Source organism: Glycine max, chromosome 18 (genome assembly GCF_000004515.6).
Source record: "Glycine max cultivar Williams 82 chromosome 18, Glycine_max_v4.0, whole genome shotgun sequence".
In the NCBI taxonomy this organism is placed as follows: Eukaryota; Viridiplantae; Streptophyta; class Magnoliopsida; order Fabales; family Fabaceae; genus Glycine; species Glycine max.
In genome coordinates, this window is record NC_038254.2 from 33720541 (window position 1) to 33745870 (window position 25330).

The window sequence follows — 25330 nt, forward strand, 5'->3', positions numbered from 1 at the left end:
GCCCTAAGCAATAACATTCATGTGGCTCCGAAAAAGGGTGAGAATGGAGGATTGCCTTGAGGGTCCTCACTTAGGCAATCATGAAACTCATCTCCAAACTCGAAAATGGAGGACACATGAACTGCCCTAAGCAATAACATTCATGTGGCTTCGGAAAAGGATGAGAATGGAGGATTGCCTTGAGGGTCCTCACTTAGGCAATCATGAAACTCAGCTCCAAACTCGAAAAAGGAGGACAATTGAACAGCCCTAAGCAATAACATTCATGTGGCTCCGGAAAAGGGTGAGAATGAAGGATTGCCTTGAAGGTCCTCACTTAGGCAATCATGAAACACAAATCCAAACTCGAAAGTGGAGGACACATGAACATCCCTAAGCAATAACATTCATGTGGCTCCGAAAAAGGGTGAGATTGGAGGATTGCCTTGAGGGTCCTCACTTAGGCAATCATGAAACACAGCTCCAAACTCGAAAATGGAGAACACATGAACAGCCCTAAGCAATAACATTCATGTGGCTCCGGAAAAGGGTGAGAATGGAGGATTGCCTTGAGGGTCCTCACTTAGGCAATCATGAAACTCAGCTCCAAACTCGAAAATGGAGAACACATGAACAGCCCTAAGCAATAACATTCATGTGGCTCCGAAAAGGGGTGAGAATGGAGGATTGACATGAGGGTCCTCACTTAGGCAATCATGAAACTCAGCTCCAAACTCGAAAATGGAGAACACATGAACAGCCCTAAGAATTAACATTCATGTGGCTCCGAAAAAGGATGAGAATGGAGGATTGCCTTGAGGGTCCTCACTTAGGCAATCATGAAACACAGATCCAAACTCGAAAGTGGAGGACACATGAACAGCCCTAATCAATAACATTCATGTTGTTCCGAAAAGGGGTGAGAATGGAGGATTGCCTTCAGGGCCTCACTTAGGCAATCATGAAACACAAATCCAAACTCGAAAGTGGAGGACACATGAACATCCCTAAGCAATAACATTCATGTGGCTCCGAAAAAGGGTGAGAATGGAGGATTGCCTTGAGGGTCCTCACTTAGGCAATCATGAAACACAGCTCCAAACTCGAAAATGGAGAACACATGAACAGCCCTAAGCAATAACATTCGCCCCAGTGTAAGGCTTTGAGGTACAATCGTTGTCTTTCGTCATGACCTTGTAGCAAGGAACCTTTTGGGTGAGAACTTCTAATCTGCCCCTAAGTTCGTTTGAGGTTTATGCATGGTGCCTTTCATTGCCCCAGTGTAGGGCTTAGAGGTACAATCGTTGTCTTTCGTCATGACCTCGTAGCAAGGAACCTATTGGGTGAGAACTTCTAATCTGCCCCTAGGTTCGTTTGAGGTTTATGCGTGGGGCCTTTCATTGCCCCAGTGTAGGGCTTAGAGGTACCAATTGTTGTCTTGTTTTCACAACCTCGCAGTGAGGAAGAACGAAAGATGCAGTTGATTCTTGCATAAAGAATTTTCCAAGGACGAGAAATAGTTGAAGGATCTTTCAGTTGATGGATTAAGTCAAATGACTCCTATGTAGAAGCAAGATGTTTTGATGTCTTGATGATGCTAAAGGATCAAGTGCTTCTAAGTTTTACTCAAGACAAGAATCCAAGAAAATCAAGATATATGATCAAGTTGATCTCTAGAATCTTTAGGAAGAAGTTTCCAAATTGAAAATACAAAAGGTTTGACCAAAGAATTCTATCATTTCAAATTGAGATTTTCTCTATGGTAATCGATTACCGGCAGTTGAAAATGTTTATCACAGTCACTAGAAATTTGAATTCAAAATTTATAATGTGTAATTGATTACCAGAGGGGATTTTCAGAAAATAATTGGCAAGAGTCACACCTATTCAAATTTTTTATGAATGACCATCAAAGGTGACTTGGAAACACGAACTTAAAGGGAGTTTTCATTGCCCAAAAAGTTTTATCCTCTTAAAAGATTAAGAGTTTTTCTGAACTGAAATGTTTTATCCTCTCAAAAAGATTCCTTGGTCAACCACTTGCATATTCAATAAAGATATTTGATTGATCTTCATTGTACAATCCATCTCTTTTAAGAGAGACCTCTTCTTCTCTTCTTCTTATTTCTGAAAAGGGATTAAGAGACCGTGGGTCTCTTGTTGTAGGGGATTCTTGAACACAAGGGAAGGGTTGTCCCTGTGTGCATTATTAATCCGAAAAGAGAGAGTGAAAGTTTAATTGGGGAATAGTCTTTGTATCTTAATTTAACCCCCTTTTTCTTAAGGTAACCGAGGCCATGTGTCTAACATCCTATTCTTGATAACTCAGTTCTCTCTAAAAGACAGACTTTCCGGAATGATAAAATGAGGTCACATGGACGTCTTGAAAACACAATCAATCAAATGCTTCTTTTTTTTTGAACTCTTTTTATTTATTTATTTTGAAACTTATTGGTTTTGAACTTTACTCGTTGTTTTACGGCACCCCCACCAATGTGCAAGACGAGTAATCTCTTATTGAACGGTCTTGGAAGTCCAAACTCAGGAGCACAGGTTGCTTGAGCAAACAGACCAATGGCTTGCACCCACATTCCGGTGAAAGTTGAATAAGCAAAGATGCGTTTGTGAGAGGATGAGGGACAAAGATATCAACTTTATCCATTTCATTTAACATTGTAACTGTGGTTTACAATAATGGTACAAACTTGAAAATCCTGATGGGTTATTAGAGACATCTACCAACAGCTTTCAAAATTTCCCCATGTGTGGCATCTCTTGTCAATGTCAGGATTTACACACGATTCTCCTCAAATTTCAGCCAGCCCGCATCAATTAGACCTTGCACCTTACGCTTCAGGCCCCTACAATGCTCAATGGAATGCCCCGAGGCTTCTCCATGACAAGCACCACGTTGCGTTCGAGTCGTATTCTCGGAGAAATGGAGGTTGATGAACCTTGGTTAGGGTTATGGCTACCATTGAATTATCAAGTAGATTTGGGAGCAAGTCAGCATAGGACACTGGAATTGGAGTGAATTCTAGGGCTTTCTCGCTGCAAAATTCATTTCTTGGTTGGTGTTTTGGTTTACGCTAAAGGTGGTGTTTGTCATTGGAAGTGCGGTAGGTAGGCTTTGTGGTTGATTTTAGGGATGGCCTTTGTGGATAACTGGGCGGTGGGTAAGGAGAAGGTTTGTTTATTGGCTGAGTAATGACATTGTTGGGTTGGTGGGAAACTTGGCTGTATAGGAATGGCAGTCACAGCATGGTCCTCTCCCTCATTCTCACCCTCTTCATTTGCCCTAGTTTTTTATTTTTGCATTTATCAAAGCATGATGATCAGATTTGCCTCTTTTTAGACCCATTTTGATCCTTTCTTTGGTGAATACCATATCATTAAAGCTTGAAGGTGTGTAGCCCATCATCTTTTCATAGTAGAATACTGGTAATGTGTCTACTATCATTGTTATCATTTTTTTCTCCGTCATTGAGGTGCCACTTGAGCTGCCAGGTCTCTCCACCTTTGGGCGTATTCTTTTGAAAGATTCGTGCCCCCTTTTTGCACATGTTCTGTAGTTGCATCCTATCCGAAGACATTATACTGACACTGCCTAACGAAGGCAACCACTAGGTCCTTCCAAGAATGGACTCGGGAAGGTTCCAAGTTAGTGTACCAGGTAACAGCTACCCAGTAAGACTTTCTTGGAAGGAATGTATCAGCAATTCCTCATCTTTTGCGTATGCCCCCATTTTTCGATAATACATCTTTAGATGGTTCTTGGGGCAAGTAGTCCCCTTGTACTTGTTAAAGTCCAGCACCTTGAATTTGGGAGGGGTGATGATATTGGGTACTAGGAACAACTCTCCTAGGTTAGCAAAGGCATAATCTTCACCTCCTTCAATGGCCCTGAGCCTTTCCTCTAGATGATCCAACTTTCCCATTTCTGCCATAGCATGAGGGTTTTTACTTGTCGTGGAATGCAAGAGGTGTAGCTGGGGGCGATACTGAGGGCCTTCCGAAGTGTTTTCAAGGGGTATACCACCAACTGCTTGCCCTTCAGTGGCATATTCGAGCCAAGGCTCGAAGTCGGCTAGATTGTGATGGGGAATTTCATGTGTCTCCCCCATGGTTTAAGAGACATGTGCATGATCAGGTCGGGGTTGCTGGCTCTCAATGGGTATAGGAGTGAAGTTATTAACATTCTTATTGGGAGTGTACGCCACATTGGGTGGCGTATAGTTGAGAGGCAAGCCACATGGCGGGAAGGCATGCTCGTTTTGAATTTGCACATCATGGGGGTCGCCCATACTTCCCAAATCTTTGCCTACCATAGTTGAGGTTGGATGATTCATTTGGTTGAGGCCAGATGGGGGCATCGGATTCACCTTAGCAACAGTGCTGGTAGCGGCAACTGCAACTGCACTGGCTTCCATTATCTTCTTCATGATCATCATGGCCTCCATCGTCATGGCCATTTGCTCTTTCATGGCCTCCATGTCGGCCTTCATCTTCTCTTGTACCTCCTCTACTTCACCCATTACTCTAGCTCTATCACAGGTTCGGTGAGGGCGCCGCAAAGCGCGTTCTTTTCTTTTTTATAACAATGATTAAGTTTTTCTCTTTTTTTTTTTTCAAGGAAAGAATGTAATGAGCAATGCAACCAATGAACATGGATGTATGCGAATGATGCACAGTTGAAGTATTGCGAATTTTTACGCAGGATATGGGGTTGAATCAATTTAGATTTTCAACATGGTCCATGACATCTTCGTCAAGGTGAAACTGGAAGTAACAAGGACATTAACAGTCCTAAATGTGTTTGGCAGTAGACGAAGCAACGATGTAACCCGATCCATCTTTTGCCCCAATTTTTTGCAAGATGGTTACTTCCATGCTTCAACTTGACTCGATGAACCTTTTCGTAAAAGCACGAGCTTGGTTCAACCCTATAACCCAGGGAATGGCAATTTTGATCGCCAATACTTCATCAACAATTCATAGGGATGAAAGACTCGGGAATATGCATGCAATGTATGGAAAATGTAATTATGAGATTGAGATGCCCGAAGAAACATCCTTTCTTAGTTAAACATGCATTAGGTACCATGTTCAATCATTTTGTTTTTAAGTGAAATGGGTTTATGATCCCAACAAGGTTGGCTCATGGTACCGAATATATGCAACTAAGAATGCAGCGTGAATTTTCGTGCTTCCCTTTTTTTGTTTTTGTTTTGTAGAGGAAAATACAAGGATCACGCATGAGCAAACATGAAAACAATTAGTATGCAATTTGTAGATCAAAAATAGTTTGTTGAACACATATGCAAGATGATGCAATGACTCATGCAAAATGGGAATGTGATAACGGACAAATGCAGGAACGATATGTTCATTATGATGCTGAAGAGATGTTTATGTGGTGTATGATATGAATGCATTTACGGACACGAGAGCCTGGAAAATTATCTCTTCTTATTGCGCATTTGGGGGGCGCAGTGCCCCATGTGTGCAGTTAAGAAGATGATATGGATCTTTCGGCTTCCCATGACAAAAGACGAGACCCACATACAACACATGTGTGACGGTATGATGCAGATGCGCATGCATGAAACGGAAAGAAAACAACACAAATGGGTAATTCACACATACAAGACTGCCGAGATCCAACTTTAATGCTACGTTTTGGGCATGATGGCGCCTCAACGTAGTATTAAAAAGGTTACGTATTACTCTAAAGAAACCAAACATCACTAGAAAAACTATAAACTAGTGCTATTTACCAAAAAATGCATGAGAACGAATGGCACGGAGCGTGTTTGCTCTTTGCCCCTATTTGTGAACCTATAGGACAATATCTAGGGGTCTCTAATAACTACTCCCCAACAATTCATAACTCACACGACTGTTTTCTAGACGTATCATCACTCAAGATAATAATATTGTGGCGGTATGGAATACCAGCGACAACACATTATAAAGAGAGAAAGCTCTAGACAAGGTTTCACTATTATCAAGCAAGTCGGAGACCTAGCATGATGATAGATTCACCTCCACTCCTTAAATTCCCATGAACCTGGGTATAGGGCCCATTTTTTACTCAAACCCGTGGGTGCTTAGAATGCAGTGTAAAGAATGCGAAATAGACAACAATTATTTACATTTTACACAGTTCAACAATTGCACACACGAAGTTTCACAAATCCACAATTCCTTAAAATAGGCCTAACTCACAAAAAGGTTCCCAGTGGAGTCGCCAACTGTCGCAACGTGCCCTTCGCGGGCGAGCGAGGGCGAGGCTCACGGGTGCGCTTTCCAAAGGAGGAAAGATGCGCGGAGTCGCCACCAACGTTTATTTGTGGAAAATGTCAGAAAAACCGAAGGAAACCAGTCAAAATAAAAATTCTAAGTTCGGGAGTTGTATTTACGCTTGAGGAAGGTATTAGCACCTCTTACGTTTGTCTCGAAGGACAACAGCCTATTTTTTAGAATTGTGGGATTTGTATTACCTTAACTTTTATTTCTTTTTATTTTTTGAGGTCGACAAAAGCGGGGCTTTTGCTCCTACGTATCCTCCTTTGGAGAGGAAATCAGACCTACGTTGTTCTTTCTTAAGCGTGAATCAAGTGATTCTCTTTACTTGAAAGGTGATCATTTTAAGGTGTTGGACCTTAAAAATGATCCTTTTTACTTGGTAAGAAACTGAAATGATAAACTTCCAAAAACCTATTTTTGTGGACGAGCTTGACTAGGCGAGTTTGATTTTAGCCTTAGTTTCACTTTAGTTATTAGTCAATTCAATAAAGAATGAGAAATCCCAAAGAGAAAACGTCCGATTGATTTTTCGCTTTACTTTACTAAAAGGTATTTTTTTTTATTATATTATTATTTTACCTCTTTTTTGATTTCCAACGTGGTTACGGCACGACCGAACGGTCGGAATTAACGGATGATACAATTTAAATGATCGGTGGGAATTTATTTTATTTTTAGATTAAGCGAGAAATGAATTAAATAAATGGCTTAAGCACGTCAAAAGGGTGTATAAAAAGCAAATGAAAACAAGAATAAAAATACACGAAACAAAATGTGGACCACCACGGGTACATAGAATGAATTGAAAAGTTTGGTTTGAGGTACTTACCCGTTGAAGACTGAAGAAAACGAAGAACGAACGATGAATCTTGAAGAACGGTCGAGAATATTCACGTAATTACTCATGGAAACGTTACGGAAGCGCCTCGGCTTGGATTTTCTTCACGGAAATAATTTTCCTCAGCAATTTCGAGAGAGAGAGAGAAGTGCCAAAGGGGCTGAACCCTTTTCTTCTTCACTTCTCCCCCTATTTATAGCAAAATAGGGGAGAAGCTTGCCACCCAGCTCGCCCAGGCGAGCAAGGTTGCTTCCTCCAGAAGCAACAACCTTCTGGAGGAATCTTCTGGAGGGCCCAAGTGGGCCTGGTTGCTATTTGCACCCCCCTTTTTACTAAATGCACCCCCATCTATTTTTTTGATAATTCTTTTTCCGTAACGTTACGAAACTTTGCGACTTTCGTAACGATACTTATTTTCCTTCCACAAGGTTACGAATCCTTACGGATCATGTATTTACTTTCTTTTAGCTTTCGAAGAAGTTACGGAAACTCACGGATTGCACAAAAACACCTCTTTTCGATTTCCGCCACATTACGGAATTTCACGGATCGCGCAAGCCTGCTTCCTTTTGATTTCTGAGACGTCTCGGGACTTTATTTATTTCATATCATCAAGTAATAATCCCCGGACGAAATTAGGGTATGACAAGCATGGTACCTAATGCACGGTTAACTAAGAAAGGATGTTTCTACGGGCATCTCAATCTCATAATTACATTTTCCATGCATAGCATGCATATTCCCGAGTCATTCATCCCTATGAATTGTTGATGAAGTATTGGCGATCAATTGCCATTCCCTGGGTTATGGGGTTGAACCAAGCTCGCGCTTTTACGAAAAGGTTCATCGAGTCAAGTTGAAGCATGGAAGTAACCATCTTGCAAAAATTGGGGCAAAAGATGGATCGTGTTACATCGCTCCTTCGTCTAATGCCAAACACATTTAGAGCTGTCGATGTCCCTATTACTTCCAGTTTCACCTTGACGGAGATGTCATGGACCATGTTGAAAATCTAAATTGATTCAACCCCATATCCTGTGTAAAAATTCGCAATACTTCAATTGTGCATCATTCGCATACATCCATGTTGTTCATTGGTTGCATTGCTCATTACATTCTTTCCTTGAAAAGAAAAAGAGAACCTAATCATTGTTATAAAAAAGAAAAAAAAAGCATGCTTTACGGTGCCCTCACCGAACCTGTGCTAGAGCTAGAGTAATGAGTAAAGCGGAGGAGGTACAAGAGTAGATGGAGGCCGACATGAAGGCCATGAAAGAGCAAATGGCCGCAATGATGGAGGCCATGATGAGCGTGAAGAAGATAATGGAAGCCAATGCGGTTGCAATTGCCGCTACCAGTGTTGTTGCTAAGGTGAACCTGATGTCCCCATCCGGCATCAACCAAATGAATCATCCAACCTCAGATATGGTAGGCAAAGATTTGGGAAGTACGGGCGGCCCCCATGATGTGCAAATTCAAAACGAGCACGCCTTCCCGCCATATGGCTTGCCTCTCAACTATACGCCACCCAATGTGGCGTACACTCCCAATAAGAATGTCAATAACTCCACTCCTATACCCATTGAGAGCCAACAACCCCGAACTGATCATGCACATGTCCCTTAAACCGTGGGGGAGACATATGAAATTCCCCATCACAATCTAGCCGACTTCGAGCCTTGGCTCGAATATGCCACTGAAGGGCAAGCAGTTGGTGGTATACCACTTGAAAACACTTCGAAAAGCCCTCAGTATCACCCCCACCTACACCTCTTGCATTCCACGACAAGTAAAAACCCTCATGCTATGGCAGAAATGGGAAAGTTGGATCATCTAGAGGAAAGGCTCAGGGCCATTGAAGGAGGTGAAGATTATGCCTTTGCTAACCTAGGAGAGTTGTTCCTAGTACCCAATATCATCACCCCTCCCAAGTTCAAGGTGCTGGACTTTAACAAGTACAAGGGGACTACTTGCCCCAAGAACCATCTAAAGATGTATTATCGGAAGATGGGGGCATACGCAAAAGATGAGGAATTGCTTATACATTCCTTCCAAGAAAGTCTTACTGGGGTAGCTGTTACCTGGTACACTAACTTGGAACCTTCCCAAGTCCATTCTTGGAAGGACCTAGTGGTTGTCTTCGTTAGGCAGTGTCAGTATAATGTCTTTGGATAGGATGCAACTACAGAACATGTGCAAAAAGGGGGCACGAATCTTTCAAAAGAATACGCCCAAAGGTGGAGAGACCTGGCAGCTCAAGTGGCACCTCAATGACGGAGAAAAAAATGATGACAATGATAGTAGACACATTACCAGTATTCTACTATGAAAAGATGATGGGCTACACACCTTCAAGCTTTGATGATATGGTCTTCACCGAAGAAAGGATCAAAGTGGGTCTAAAAAGAGGCAAATCTGATCATCATGCTTTGATAAATGCAAAAAAAAAAAAAAACTAGGGCAAATGAAGAGGGTGAGAATGAGGGAGAAGCCCATGCTGTGACTGCCATTCCTATACAGCCAAGTTTCCCACCGACCCAACAATGTCATTACTCAGCCAATAACAAATCTTCTCCTTACCCACCGCCCAGTTATCCACAAAGGTCATCCCTAAATCAACCACAAAGTCTGTCTACCGCACTTCCAATGACAAACATCACCTGTAGCACAATCCAAAAACACCAACCAAGAAATGAATTTTGCAGCGAGAAAGCCTGTAGAATTCACCCCAATTCCAGTGTCCTATGCTGACTTGCTTCCATATCTACTTGATAATTCAATGGTAGCCATAACCCTAGCCAAGGTTCATCAACCTCCATTTATCTGAGAATACGACTCGAACGCAACGTGTGCTTGTCACGGAGAAGCCCCGGGGCGTTCCATTGAGCATTGTAGGGCTCTAAAGCGTAAGGTGCAAGGTCTAATTGATGCGGGCTGGCTGAAATTTGAGGAGAATCGCGTGTAAATCCTGACATTGACAAGAGATGCCACGCATGGGGCAATTTTGAAAGATATTGTTAAATGTTTCTAATGACTCATCAAGATTTTCAACTTTCACCAGAATTGAGTGCAAGCCATTGGTCCATTTGCTCAAGCGACCTGTGCTCCTGAGTTTGGACTTCCAAGACCATTCAATCAGAGATTACTCGTCTTGCACGTTGGTGGGGCTGCCGTAAAACAACGTGTTAAGTTGAAAACAAATAAGTTTCAAAATAAAAAAAAAGGCAGTTGATTGACTGTGTTTTCAAGACGTTCACGTGACCTCATTTTATCGTTCCGGAAAGTCTGTCTTTTAGAGAGATGTGAGTTATCAAGAATAGGATGTTGGACAAATGGCCTCAGTTACCTTAAGAAAAAAAAGGGTTTGAATTAAGATACAAAGGCTATTCCCCAATTAAACTTTCACTCTCTCTTTTTGGATTAACAATGCACCCTTAACATGAATTACTCAAAAGACAATTCAAAATAAACTTCTTTAAAGCAAAAGATAAATAACAATAAATAAAAGAAGTTTAAGGGATGAGAGGAATGCAAACTTGATTTATACTGGTTCGGCCACTTCCCGTGCCTACGTCCAGTCCTCAAGCAACCCACTTGAGATTTTCCACTCTCTTTGTAAAACTCCTTTTACAAAGTCTGAACCACACATGGACAACCCTTCCCTTGTGTTCAAGAATCCCCTACAACAAGAGACCCACGGTCTTTTAATCCCTTTTCAGAAATAAGAAGAAGAGAAGAAGAAATCTCTCTTAAAAGAGATAGATTGTACAATGAAGATCAATCAAAATTCCTTATTGAATATGTAAGTGGTTGACCAAGGAATCTTTTTGAGAGGATAAAACATTTCAGTTCAGAAAAACTCTTAATCTTTTTGAGAGGATAAAACTGTTTGGGCAATGAAAAGTCTTTTTAAATTCGTGTTTCCAAGTCACCTTTGATTGTCATTCATAAAACATCTGAATAGATGTGACTCTTAGAAATTATTTTCTGAAAATCCCCTCTGGTAATCGATTACAAGACTTGTGTAATCGATTACAGGCTTTAAAATTTGAATTAAAACGTTCAATAAACTGCTGGTAATCAATTACCATCCATGTATAATCAATTACACGTTATAAATTTTGAATTCAAATTTCTAGTGACTGTTATAAACATCTTCAGCTGCTGGTAATCGATTACCAGAGAGAAAATCTCAATTTGAAATAATAGAACTCTTTGGTCAAACCTTTTGTTTTTTCAATTTGGAAACTTCTTCCTAAAGATTCTAGAGATCAACTTGATCATATATCTTGATTTTCTTGGATTCTTGTCTTGAATAAAACTTAGAAGCACTTGATCCTTTAGCATCATCAAGACATCAAAACATCTTGCTTCTACATAGGAGTCATTTGACTTAATCCATCAACTGAAAAATCCTTCAACTATTTCTCGTCCTTGGAAAATTCTTTTTGCAAGAATCAACTGCTTATTTCATTCTTCCTCACTACGAGGTTGTGAAAACAAGACAACAATTGGTACCTCTAAGCCCTACACTGGGGCAATGGAAGGCACCATGCATAATCCTCAAACGAACCTAGGGGTAGATTAGAAGTTCTCACCCAATAGGTTCCCAGCTACAAGGTCATGACGAAAGATAACAATTGGTACCCCAAAGCCTTACACTGAGGCAATGAGGGGCATCGTGCATGAGCCTCAAGTGAACATAGGGGCAGATCAAAAGTTCTCACCCGTTGATATTTTTAAACAAGAAAAAAAGGGAGACAAGCCTTGGAATTTCAATAGATTGATTAAACGTCAAACGGCTCCATTGTCGTCACTCCAAAATGGTCAAGTGACTAAATTAAACAGAATATACACTCTGAGGGAGTTCCCGGAGAGATTTACAAAAGATAGGATAAGGTTGCATGAATTATCACCTTTTTCAAAAGGACAGTCAATCTTTGTTTTCCAAAAAAATTAAATCAAAATCAAAATCACAAAATAGGTAAAGAATGTCATGAACATTGTACAACTTTCCATTGCATTGCATTGTTTCATATGAGGTCAGCATTACTAAATCTCACGACAAAGGTTGCATGCGTCTGCATCCCTAAAAATCATGTTAACTGCATAGATTTCATACATCTCGTGTCCAATCTTTTTGGATGACCGGCCCTCTCGATGAGTCGATCTCTTGCTTTCTCATAAAGGTGGACCCTTGGGTACTAGTACCTATCACCTTTAGAGGACTATATGTCCTCGCCATCAGACGACTGCACATCCTCACCTGCAGAGGGCTGCACGCCCTCGCCTTTAGAGGGCTACGCGTCCTCATTTTCAGTGTGCTCCATATCCACACCTTAAGAGAATATAAAGTCCTTTGCCCTTAGATGCTTCACCGAGACTTGCGCTCCGGTTAAGGGGCCAGTAGTTTCCTTTTATCAGTTCTTGGGCCACCCCCTGATATTGGAGGGCGACCAACTGTGCAAGCACATCCAGAGAGGGAGGCTATCACTCATACCGGGGCAAGATCTCCCCCGTGCCGCTGCAAAAAGACGAGTGCGGATCATGCGCACCAACATGACCACTCTTACATGGATATGGATGACGTTGCTATTTAGCAACATTCTGCCCAGCGACCATAACGCCAATCTCCCCCTGCAGATGTATCAGTTGGTCTGTGCCATCATGACATAGGTAAGTATGCACATGGCTCAATTGATTTCTGATGTCATCTATTGTTTGCAAGGATCGCGCCCACAAGATGCCCAATGGACCTGAAGAAGTCCAACAGGGCCCTGGGGTTTCCAGCTCTGGTTACGGGCCTCTGTCAGTCCTACAGGGTGCCCGTTCCCCCAACGAGGTCATGCCATCGTGACATAGGTAAGTATACATATGGTTCAACTGATTTCTGATACCATCTATTGTTTGCAGGAATCGCATCCACAAAGACACCCAGTGGACCCGGAGCATCCCAACAGGGCCCTGGGGTTTCCAGCTCTGGTTACGGGCCTCTGTAGTCCTACAGGGTGCCCGTTTCCCCCGGCAAGGTCACGTCATCATAGGTAAGTATGCACATCGCTCAACTGATTTCTGATTTCATCTATTGTTTGCAGGGATCGCGCCTACAAGACACCCAGTGGACCCGAAGAAGTCCAACAGGGTCTTGGAGTTACCAAGCTCTAATTACGGGCCTCTCTCAGTTCTACAGAGTGCCTGTCGCCCCCGACAAGGTCATCAGGCCCCCTACTAATCGAGTTTTCATCAAGAAGTACTGTGTCCCCTGGCAAGCACAGGGCGAAATACCACAACAGCCTGGGGATGGCCGGCAGCGGGCAACAGACGCACCGCCATCACCTCTAGAGTTCACCTCAGCTCATCCACAAAAAGGTTAGAGCATTGCTTACGACCCATGGCCGACCGATAGGCGACCAAGTCCAAAGCCAAAGGTAAGCAAAGTACTAGGTCCATGACCGACAAGCCATCATGCGTCCAGCTCAAGACGTTAAAGAAGCGCTACTAGGAGGCAACCTAGTACCTTTTAAATCTCTGCTTGTTATTTGATCACTTTTGTTTCTAAAGTCATAGCAGGACACACCTATTTGCTCATGATCCTAGGAATTTAAATAAAACAAGCACAAGCTCGGAAGGTAGTCATACCTCACAAAAAGAAATATATATATATGTATGTTTAGGTAGAAAGATACCTTGAATACTTCACAAAATATATCTATGTATGTTTAGGTAGCAAGATACCTTGGATATGCATGTATATAGCAAAAATATCTCACAAAACATATATATGTATGTTTAGGTAGCAAGATACCTTGGACACGCATGTATGTAGCAAAATACCTCACAAAAATATATGTATGTTTAGGTAGCAAAATACCTCATGAAAAAAAAAAGAGGGCGAGCAAGAAAAGAATAAGAAGAAAAAAAAATAAAAAGAAAAATAATAAAAAAAATATATAATAATAATAATAAAAAGTTGTCTAGCTAAAAAACAACATGCTTGTGAAAAGACATAATTTCCAACTTTTCTTTGAAAGATTTTACTGATCTTAACCAGTTTTTGAAAAAAAATGTTTGTACACATTTGAAGGGTAAATGCTGTGAAAAGTTTTTCGAACACCCAAGATAGACTCGGATGAATGCACAAATTGATAGAAGAACATATTTTGGAAATACTGGGTTGACTTAAAATAGGGAAAATAAATCCTGAGCCCTAGTGTCACATGACCATAAAAACTTGATGCTTGAGTGTCCACATGGGTGCATGCATGACCAGTTTTGCATAAAATTTCCTAATCATCATTTGTTGCATGTGTATCATGGGAATAATGTGGGGACATCCCCTTTATCCCCGAACCGCTGGCCAAATCCTGACATGTATCATGACCAGCCGTTCTACAAGCCTTGAGCAAAAATCCTAACTCACCATAATCCTTACCCTCGGAAGAAAACACAAAGAGAAGGAAAACTCCCAATCCAAGAAAGGGAGAAGACACAAAAAAAGAAGAGAGAATTCCCAATCCAAGAAAGGGAGAAGACACAAAAAAAGAAGAGAGAATTCCCAATGAAAGAGTGGGAGAAAGCAAAATAAAAAATAAAAAAGAGAAAGGAAAATTCTCGATCAAGGATCGGAAGAAAACAGAAGAAATATGCAGAAAGGTCTTCGGACCAGAAAATATCTGAACAATACAGAATTGTCACCAAGTAAACAAAAAAGAAAGGAAACCACGACCCAAAGTGGCCATCTCCCTTTGATTGCCAACCAAAATCCTGTGCGCTAGCAACTTTCTTGCCACGCACTAAACAAAAACAGAAAAGGAAAAGGCGGAAACACTCAAAGCCAAATTTCCCACCAAAAAAAACAAACCATTCCCAAGAAAAAGTCTTATTGACCCATGATCACGCATGTAATCTTTGATTTGATAGGAAATGATTTGCAAAATCAAGTCATGACATATCTATGGTTTGAAATTAGGATAAAACACTTACCTGTGTGAAATTGATACACTTTGAGTGATTTTCTCCTATCTTTGTTGGACCCAGTGTTTCCTCTAAATGGTCATTTAGAAATGAAATGCTAACATCCAAAATCTCATTTACGGTTATGAGAAAATTTCATCAGCATACTCTCCTTCCCCGATAGACACATTGTTTTTCATCCAAAAAGCATATGTTGCTCTAATCAGTTGGAAGTTTTGTCTCTTTACTAAAGCATGTTCGCATTTTGGTGAAGAAAACACCGAGACTATTTTTAGTCTCACAGTTATCAAGAACTACGTAGGTCTGAGTTCCTCATCACAAATTGAGGATACGTAGGAGCAAAAGCCCTGCTTTTGTCGACCACCCCACTTTTTGTTACCGTGACCCAAGAGTCCAGGGCCATGCGGAGCCACATGACCGTGGGATCCCCAAATTCGTATGTTCCATCATTTATCATTTGTATGCTATCTTTTGTTTAACTAAGGGACTAACGTTTGTTTCGTTTTGATTGACTTTTGTTTTGTACATACATATCGTTTGAGTTGTTACGTCGGTAATTGTTTCGTTGTTGTCAATAATGTTTGTAAAAATTCCTGAATCGCGTAGAATTTTTTATTATTTTAGGAACGTCGTCCTAAAAATAAAATGAACCAAAATCATGATAAAAAAGGAGAGAAGTGTAGTGAATAAATGTCTGCGTATATAAGGAAAAAGGAAAATGTGCATAGAAGGGTTTTTATAAAAAAAATGCGTGGAAAGGAATTCTTGTGTGTGTGAGCAACGAGTGTATATGAAGAAACTTTTGTATGAACCATAAGTGTGTGTGGGGAAAAATAAAAAATTATTTGAACGTAAATAGGGTTTGTATATAGATCGTGTGACGTAAAGAGAAAGAGTTCCAATGCGTGTACAGAAAAAGTTTGTCATGTATAAGAATGTAGATGTACAAAGAAAAGTTTTCCTCATAAAGGACCACAGGTGTATAATTTTAGTGAATATATATAAAAATGAAACAAAAAGGAAAAAGAAAGAAAGACCGCGAAGGTCGACATGTTATAGTTAAGAAGTATAAATCATTCGTAAAGAGCAAACGTATCTTCTGGAAACAAGGGACTGATGCTAAGAGTTTATTTTCCAGAATAACCGAGATAAGAATGGATGAATTCATTGAACTGATAAAAGAACATAATTGGGAAACGTTGGGTCTGTTTGTGTAAATTCCCAACCGTAGTATCACAATGCCATAAACAGGATGCTTGAGTGCCCACCTGGCTGTAGCCATGACTAATTTTACACGTTGTTTTCAAATCATCATTGTCACGCGTGCCTTATGGAGTGATAGGGGAGTTCGGCCCGAGACCGACACCTTGACACCCAAATTTGTTTCGCCCCAGATGTCAAGATTGGGTTCCCACGATAAAAGACCCCATTGAAACACAACCTTAGACCTTTTTGAACCTTGGCCTGTAAAAAAGGAATCCTCATTCTTTCCCCCGAAACAAAGGACAGCGGAATCTCCTCAAGGGAGAGCGAATAGAATGCTAAAACCCGATTTCCCAAAGAAAGGGATGGGGAAGGAAAAGTGAAAAGAAAGAAAAGGAAGAAATGGAAAGAAAGAAAAAAATGAAAATAAAGAAAAAAAAAAACAGAAAGGAGGATTCCCCGATCAAGGATCGAAAAAGAAGTGAAAAAGAAAAAAAAAGCAATTCTCGATCAATGAAAGAGGACAAAAATTCTTCAAGCCAGATTGCCACTCAAAATCATTCTCGACTATATCCCACCCCACATGATCAAAGAGGAAAAGACCGAAACATCCAGCTTCCTCTCCAAAAACACTAACCTCGAAAAAATCCTATTGGTCTGTGATCGTACGTTTGGTCTTTGATTCGATAGGAAGTCGTGTGCAAAATAGAGTCATGGTGCAGTTATGGTTTGGGAATAGGATAAAACACTTTCCTTGTGAGTTTTATACACTATGAGCGATTTATTTTTCAGCTTAGCCCGATGTTTCCCCTGCATGTTCATTTGAAAGCTAAAAGTTGACATCCTGCCCTGCATTCTCGGTTACAAAGAAGATTACCCTTGGCACAAGTATATTGTTTCTCTAAGATGTGGTGCTCTCACAAATGATTTATTTTTCTTTGCAAAAAGCATGTTTTCCTTTTAGGTGGAAAAACCCGGTGGACCGTTCGGTCCTGCCAATCTTTTTTCGCAGCCCCATGAATTGCGATTTCGTTCATGTGTCCTCCACCTACGAGTTTGGAGCCATGCGTAGTGATTGCTTAGTGTAATTCTCCATTCTCAATCCTTTTTCGGAGCCCCATGAATTGCGTTTTTGTTCATGTGTCCTCCACCCACGAGTTTGGAGCCATGCATAGTGATTGCTTAGTGCAATTCTCCATTCTCAATCTTTTTTCGTAGCCCCATGAATTGCGTTTTCGTTCATGTGTCCTCCACCCACGAGTTTGGAGCCATGCGTAGTGATTGCTTAGTGCAATTCTGCATTCTCAATCTTTTTTCGGAGCCCCATGAATTGCGTTTTCGTTCATGTGTCCTCCACCCACGAGTTTGGAGCCATGCGTAGTGATTGCTTAGTGCAATTCTCCATTCTCAATCTTTTTTCGGAGCCCCATGAATTGTGTTTTCGTTCATGTGTCCTCCACCCACGAGTTTGGAGCCATGCGTAGTGATTGCTTAGTGCAATTCTCCATTCTCAATCTTTTTTCGGAGCCCCATGAATTGCGTTTTCGTTCATGTGTCCTCCACCCACGAGTTGGAGCCATGCGTAGTGATTGCTTAGTGCAATTCTCCATTCTCAATCTTTTTTCCGAGCCCCATGAATTGCGTTTTCGTTCATGTGTCCTCCATCTTCGAGTTTGGAGCCATGCGTAGTGAGTGCTTAGTGCAATTCTCCATTCTCAATCTTTTTTCGGAGCCCCACGAATTGCGTTTTCGTTCATGTGTCCTCCACCTTCGAGTTTGGAGCCATGCGTAGTGATTGCTTAGTGCAATTCTCCATTCTCAATCTTTTTCGGAGCACCATGAATTGCGTTTTCGTTCATGTGTCCTCCACCCACGAGTTTGGAGCCATGCGTAGTGATTGCTTAGTGCAATTCTCCATTCTCAAGAACCGTTTGTTGCTTGGGGACTGGATATAGGCACGGGTTGTTGCCGAACCAGTATAAATCTTGTGTTTGTCTTCTTCTTCCCTACACTCTTTAATTTTCATTGTGTACTTTTAATTACCGCTTTTACTTTTGGTTAAGTTTTTGATTCTGCTCTTTACTCTCTTAACTTAGTAGTAAAATCCTAGTTGAATCTAGTAACATTAAGAAGGATAAATTTTTTAATTAGTCAAGACACATTAATAATTAATTCAACCCCCCCCCCCCTTCTTAATTATTCCGAGGCCACTTGATCCAACACAATTGATGTTAAGAGATTTAGGATTAATACACTGACCCATGAATATGAACTCTTTAGGATGAACACAAATGAGAACATTCGAAGCATGCAGAAAAGATTCACACATATAGTTAATCACCTTGCCTCTTAGGAAAAATCTTTCCTAATGAAGATTTAATCAATAAAGTTTTGAGATGCTTAAGTAGGGAATGGCAGCCCAAGGTAACTGCCATTTTTGAAAGTAAAGATCTTTCTTCTATGTCTCTTGCCACTCTTTTTGGCAAATTACAGGAACATGAGATGGAACTCCAACGACTAAATCAAAATGAAGAAACCGACAAGAGGAAACGAAGCGTAGCACTTAAAGCCACCTCCTCATTACAAGAAGAAGAAGAAGATGAAGAAGACTTCTCACTCTTTGTGAAGAAGTTTCACAAATTTGTCAAGATGAGAAGAATCGAGAGGCGTCAAAATTTCAACCATGGAAAAAGATTCCAAGAAGACTCTCCAACTCTTAGATGCTACAAGTGCAACCAAATTGGTCACATCAAAGCAAATTGCCCCTCAAACGAGTAATGGCCTGAGAAGAATAAGAAGAAAAGTCATGAAGAAAGAAGATCCAAGAAGGCATATATTTCATGGGATGACAATGACTCATCCGATGGTTCATAGAAGGAGATTAACCTTCTATCCAAGGACTATGAGAGCGATGAGAACATCTCTCAAGAAGATTAAGCAAAAAGCAAAAGTCTGACTTCCATCTTTGAAGATCTAGGCACTTAAATCATGAAAAATGTAAAATCAAAACCATTCTCTTTTAAATTAAGTTGGTTGAAACTTTCCTTTCAATTAACTTGTTTATATGATGACTAACAAAATTTTATTTTGTTTGTCTTCATTGATTGCTATTGTGAATTTGTGCTTATATGTTTGATTGAGTTAATTTTCTTTCTCAAAGCATGAAGTTTTTTTTTAAAACAAATGTTTGATAATGCGTGTGTTCTATATCCTTCAATTCTTGTGTGATTCTTGTTTGATATATTTGAATATACATGATTAATTGAATTTATTTTTGATGATTATGTTTGAAATGATTATGCATAGTTTGACATGATTGAATTTTTGTTAGAATTATATTGGTATGAAAAATAGTTGAATTAAGTAAAGAATTACCATGATATGTGTTGATAAGTTTTACTTAGATTTTTAGTGGTTAGTTCTCTGGTAATCGATTACCACTATGTGTAATCGATTACAGTAGAACAGACTTCTTGTAATTGATTACAGTCTACATGTAATCAATTACATGTAAAGTTTTAGTTCTGGTAATCGATTACAGGATCTATGTAATCGATTACAGTGTGTCTCACTCTATAAATTCAAAACATCAGAAACACAGCCATTCGCGATTTCTTCTCCACGACGAACCCTTTTCTCCCAAATTTCAAAATCACATAACTTCCTCATTTCTCAACCAAAACACATCCCACAAAGCCCAAATTCATCATTCTTCATTCTCTTTCATCTCCACCTATCAAAACTTCCAAAAAATCCTACAAATGGCAGAACCATCGAAGAAGCGAAAGGGCGTTTTGACTTCATCCACAGTCATCAGAACTCGAAGCCAAGGAGCATCCAAAGCCCAGACAACCCAAATTCCTCCCTTCATATCATCTCCTACGTTGTTTTCCTCGGAAGAACAACTTATCCAGTACAATTCCCTTTTTCTCTCCTCGTTCCATTATCGACCCTAAGTTTATCCTTCTTTGATGATGAAGTGTTTGATTGTTTTCAAGCATTTCAAAATTATGGTTTAATTCAATTTATCTCCATGAAACTTCCTTTTTATCCTGAATTAGTTACAGCCTTTTATTCTAACTTGGAAATTCAAGAAGATTCCTTGATTTTCGAAGTATATGGGATTAAGATGGTCATAGACCAGTCCTTTCTCTTTGAACTCACTCAATTATCCAGTGATGGTGTACCATTTGAAGGTACACTTGATGATGAGTGGAAGTTCGATTTCTCTATTTCTGATACCCGTCGGATGGTTTGCACCAACCAATCGGATATGACTGGAAGGCTTCTTGCCGGTTCATTGGCATTCGAATGTCGCATCATGCACTACTTGATTGTGCGCATCCTACTTCCTAGATCATCCTACCTTGCACATGTTTCTGAGGAAGATTTGATAATTATGTGGGTTTTCTTAACCGGTCGTCAAATCGACTAGGCCCATCTTGTGAGATATCGCATGCATAAGGCATTGCGATCAAATGCTCCACTTCGATATCCTCATTTGATCACCTTGTTCTTACAACATTTTAATGTCCCTCTTGACTCTGAACCTTTTGTTAAAGTCAAGAGATCTTTCTTTATCGGTGTGAATGTAGTCTCCTCTTTTGGATACTGCAAAGAGAGGGATGGCTCTTGAGTGAAGAAGGACGCACCAGCACAAGCCGCAGAAGACCATTCTCCATCACCACCTCCTCAGAGAGATGATTCTTCATCTCTTATGCACAACATTCTTGACAGATTGGATGGACTCCACACCTTCTTCGGTGAGCGCTTTGACTCATTGGACAACTGCATTGATGCCATTGATGCACGGTTTGCAGGAATGGATACACGCATCACTCAGCTTGAGGAGGATATGAGTTATGTTCGTCAGTGCTTTGACCTTCCACCACCATCCTCATAGATTTAGTTTATTATTATTATATTTTAATTTTAAGCCTTGTATTTGGCTATGTTTTTATGACATTATTCTCTGAACATTTGGGATTGTTTTTAGTATTTGCTACTTAGTTAATTATGACTGAACATGGTGATTATATTTATTTTCTCTTAATTGTTTATGATTATGTGTTTTAAACTTATTTTGATGATATATGTCTAGTGGTATGTACTTACATTTGGTATTATGCTTTATGTATGTTTTAGAATTATTTATGTATGTTTTATTTTACGCACTTTGGCCTTTTTGATGTTGCCAAAGGGGGAGAGAAAATGGGTATATTAGAAATCAAGATATTATATTTTCAAAGCTTTAAAATTAAGCATAAATTCAAAAAGAAAGAGGGAGAAAGAGATGAGTGAACGATAGAACAAAACTTGCATATATTCTCTTGATTTCAGGATTGTCATCATCAAAAAGGGGGAGATTGTGGAAGCAATGCTTTCCAAGATTATTTTGATAATGCCAAAGACTCAAGTCAAGAATCAAGAGTCAAGCAAGTTTCAAGAATCAAAGAGTCATTCAATCAAAGAAAGTTTCAAGAGTCAAAGAGTCGTTCGTCGTTCAATCAAGATTCAAGACTAAAGTGAAGATTCAAGAGAAGACTCAATTAAGATAAGTATTAAAAGAGTTTTTCAAAATATTGAATAGCACAATTTTGTTCAAGAGAATTTTTTCAAAGAAAAATCTTTTACCAAGAGTTTTACTCTCTGATAATCGATTACCAGAAGGCAGTAATCGATTACCAGTAGCCAACATTCTTTTCAAACTGATTTACAAAGCTGTAATCGATTACCATAATCATGTAATCGATTACCAATGTTTTGAAATGTTAGACTTCAAATTCCAGGAACACCCTCTTAAGGTCATCCCTGCTGAAAATAGACTTGGGAACAATGTAGTATAGCCAATCTTTTGCCACTCCCTCTAGAGAATGAGGAAAAGCCTTTAGAAAGATATGATCTTCTTGGACATCAGGGGGCTTCATGGTGGAACAAACAATATGGAACTCCTTAAGATGCTTATGAGGATCTTCACCTAGAAGACCATGAAACTTGGGCAGCAAATGTATTAGTCCAGTCTTGAGAACATATGGAACACCCTCATCAGGATATTGAATGCACAAGCTTTCATACATGAAATCAGGTGCAGCCATCTCCCTAAGAGTCCTCTCACGAGGTGGAGTTTGAGCCATGTTCTTAGTATAAAAATTAGTAGTGGAATGCTCAAAATCAGAATATTCAGAATCACCCTCAACAAAATACTCAAAATGCTCAAAATGCACAAAATGGCCCAGATGAACACTATGCCTAACTAATCTATGAAAGGTTCTATCTATTTCAGAATCAAAGGGTTGTAAATCACCTGGATTGCCCCTAGTCATGCACTATATGCAGTAAATAGTGTGTTTCTCAACAAGCACCTAACAAGGGGGTAAAACTACAGTTATACTCAAATGATATCAAAATGAGTTGGAATTTCGTGAGGAACACCCTAAAATCATGAAAAGATAGCACAAAAATTTTCAAACAAAATTTCAAAGTCTAACTATGAAAACTACCTAAGCAAAGTTTAGAAAAATAATACAATAATACTAAAAAAATAAATAAATAAAAACTTAGTAAACGGCTGATTTTTGGAGTTTAGGAGACCCTAACCGGCTGTCCAATTGGCATAGTATGGGAATTTTTTTTCTACCCCAAATGCATATATAATAATAGTCATTTTGATACCCGGAGCAAAAGTTATGGCCGTTTTAAGTTTTGCTAAAAATAGGTTCCCAATATTTTTGTCTCTCTCAAATACTGCCACACTAAGTGTTCCTGGTATTTTTCACATGAAATATGGATCAAAAGAAGCTACCACACAAAAATTCAGCCAAAAATAACAACTCTAACTATCAAAACAAAAATTGCTAATTAAATTGCAAAATCCGTCGCTAATTCCTAGTTGCTAATCACTGTTCAGCACTGTTCACAGCAAAACAAAAGGTTGAATCAGTCACTGAATCAGTCGCTAAACAGGGAATGCAACTGAAATGCAAAACAGAACGCTACACAAAATAAGATAACTAAACACTATTATCAACCTTTGGCCCACTGCTCCCCAACAATGGCGCCAAATTTGATCGAGGTCGTACCCGAATCAAATAAACATTAAAAATGCAGTATCTAGGAAGTGATCCTAGGTCTTCTCCCAACGAGCAATGGTCAACCAAACGTTCATAATAGATAGTAATAAAATAGTAACGAATTGGAGGGGTTGTTTGTTTTTGTAAATTAAACAGCAAGTAAATTTTAATTAGAAATTAATAGAATTAAAACACATTGTTTTCCCTTGATTCGCAAGTAAGTCTCTTATCCTAGGTTACGAGGATTTATCCTTTATCAGTTCAACCACTTAATCAAACCCTAATTTAAATTACAAAGTGAAATTTAACATAAGGCATTCATTATGTGATTAAGCAACACATACACCAATTAATCATGAACGAAACTGATCATTAAGCATGAACATAAATTAAGGGTAGAGACAATTAATCAAGCACTAAGCATGCATGGATTAATAGCAACAAATACAGATTAATTGGTGAAGAGGAAAAACTGATCAGAATTCAATAGTAATAATAAAACCTCAAAGAGAGTTGTGCTTGATCCTCAAGAGAAAACAACACTGGAGACTTAGCCTTCCATTAATCAATAGAGAACGAAATTGTAGTAGAAAATGAAGAAAACTAGAATTATTCTCCAAAACGAAAAAAGCTAAAACAAAAGAGAGAGAGAGAGAGAGAGAGAGAGAGCCTAAAACTAGAACCTTGGTGTTGTTATATAGTTCTCAGCCCCAAAGCTTACAAATCTGTTTTAAGTCCAAGCCCATAAATAAAATAAAATCTAGATAAGATAAGATAAGACAAAATCTAGATGAAATAATATCTAGATGAAATAAAATCTAGATAAGATAAGATAAGATAATATCTAGATCATATAATATCTAGATGAGATAAAATCTAGATATGATAAGATAAAATCTTGATTAAATAATATCTAGATGAGATAAAATCTAGTAAGATAAGATTTGGTAGAATAAAATTGTCTGTTCTCTTCAAGTCCAAGCCCAATTTTGGATTCAAACCCAATTACTTATAATTCTCCTGAAATTAAATTAAAAACACAAAATTAATCCAGTAGGCCCAAGTGATAAAACTGCATAATTAATTTGACCATTAAGGCTAATCAGTAATTAAAATGGTGACAAAAAGGGTTAAGAAATATGAGAAAATGATGACACATCATTCATGTTTCATACTTCATATTGCATGGAAATAGTATAAACTTTTTCAGTAAGTACTCGTAGTTTTTCATGAGGAAAAATACTTGTACTCGGGGGCATGTCACTTGGTTTGGAACTTCCTTGAGACTTAGGTTGATCACCATGAGGGAGAAGTTTTTTGTGCACAACAGAGTGACCTCTACACTTGCAGCCTAGTTTTCCTAAGATAGATTGTCATGTGCACACGCTTAGGCTATTTTATGATGAATGGTACCACATTGGATTTTAGAGTTGAGTCAGGTGCATGCATCATTTTGAGCATAGTTGATTTGAATTGTGGAAAATTTAATGACTAGTTTGTTAAGTGTATGTTGAACCGGTGGACTATTGAGAATGATTGTGGTTATTGTTATTGTTTTCTTGTTAATCATTGTCATTTGGTGTTGGTTGATCTTTTATAATAAATTCACCCTTGCAATTTTTGTACTGTGTGATTAGTGCCTATGATGATCTCGAACTTTTGTTTGTGGGAGCAAATGAGCAGTAGTAGGTGACTCGGAGGGAAGTCTTTTGTTAGAGCTGCCAAGCTAACATGATAACGCTGGAATTTATTTTGGGGGAGAGTTGTGTTTTATTATCAACTCTTCCTTAGTTGGTTCTTTGACACTTTTTGATTGGGCATGTAAGTCCCAGGTTTAGATATATGTAAAAACTGAATTATGTTCTAACATTTGAATGATGTATAGTGATTTAATATATATATCACAGAAAATTTACCATCATTTTTGTCATACCCTAATTTCGTCCGGGGACCATTG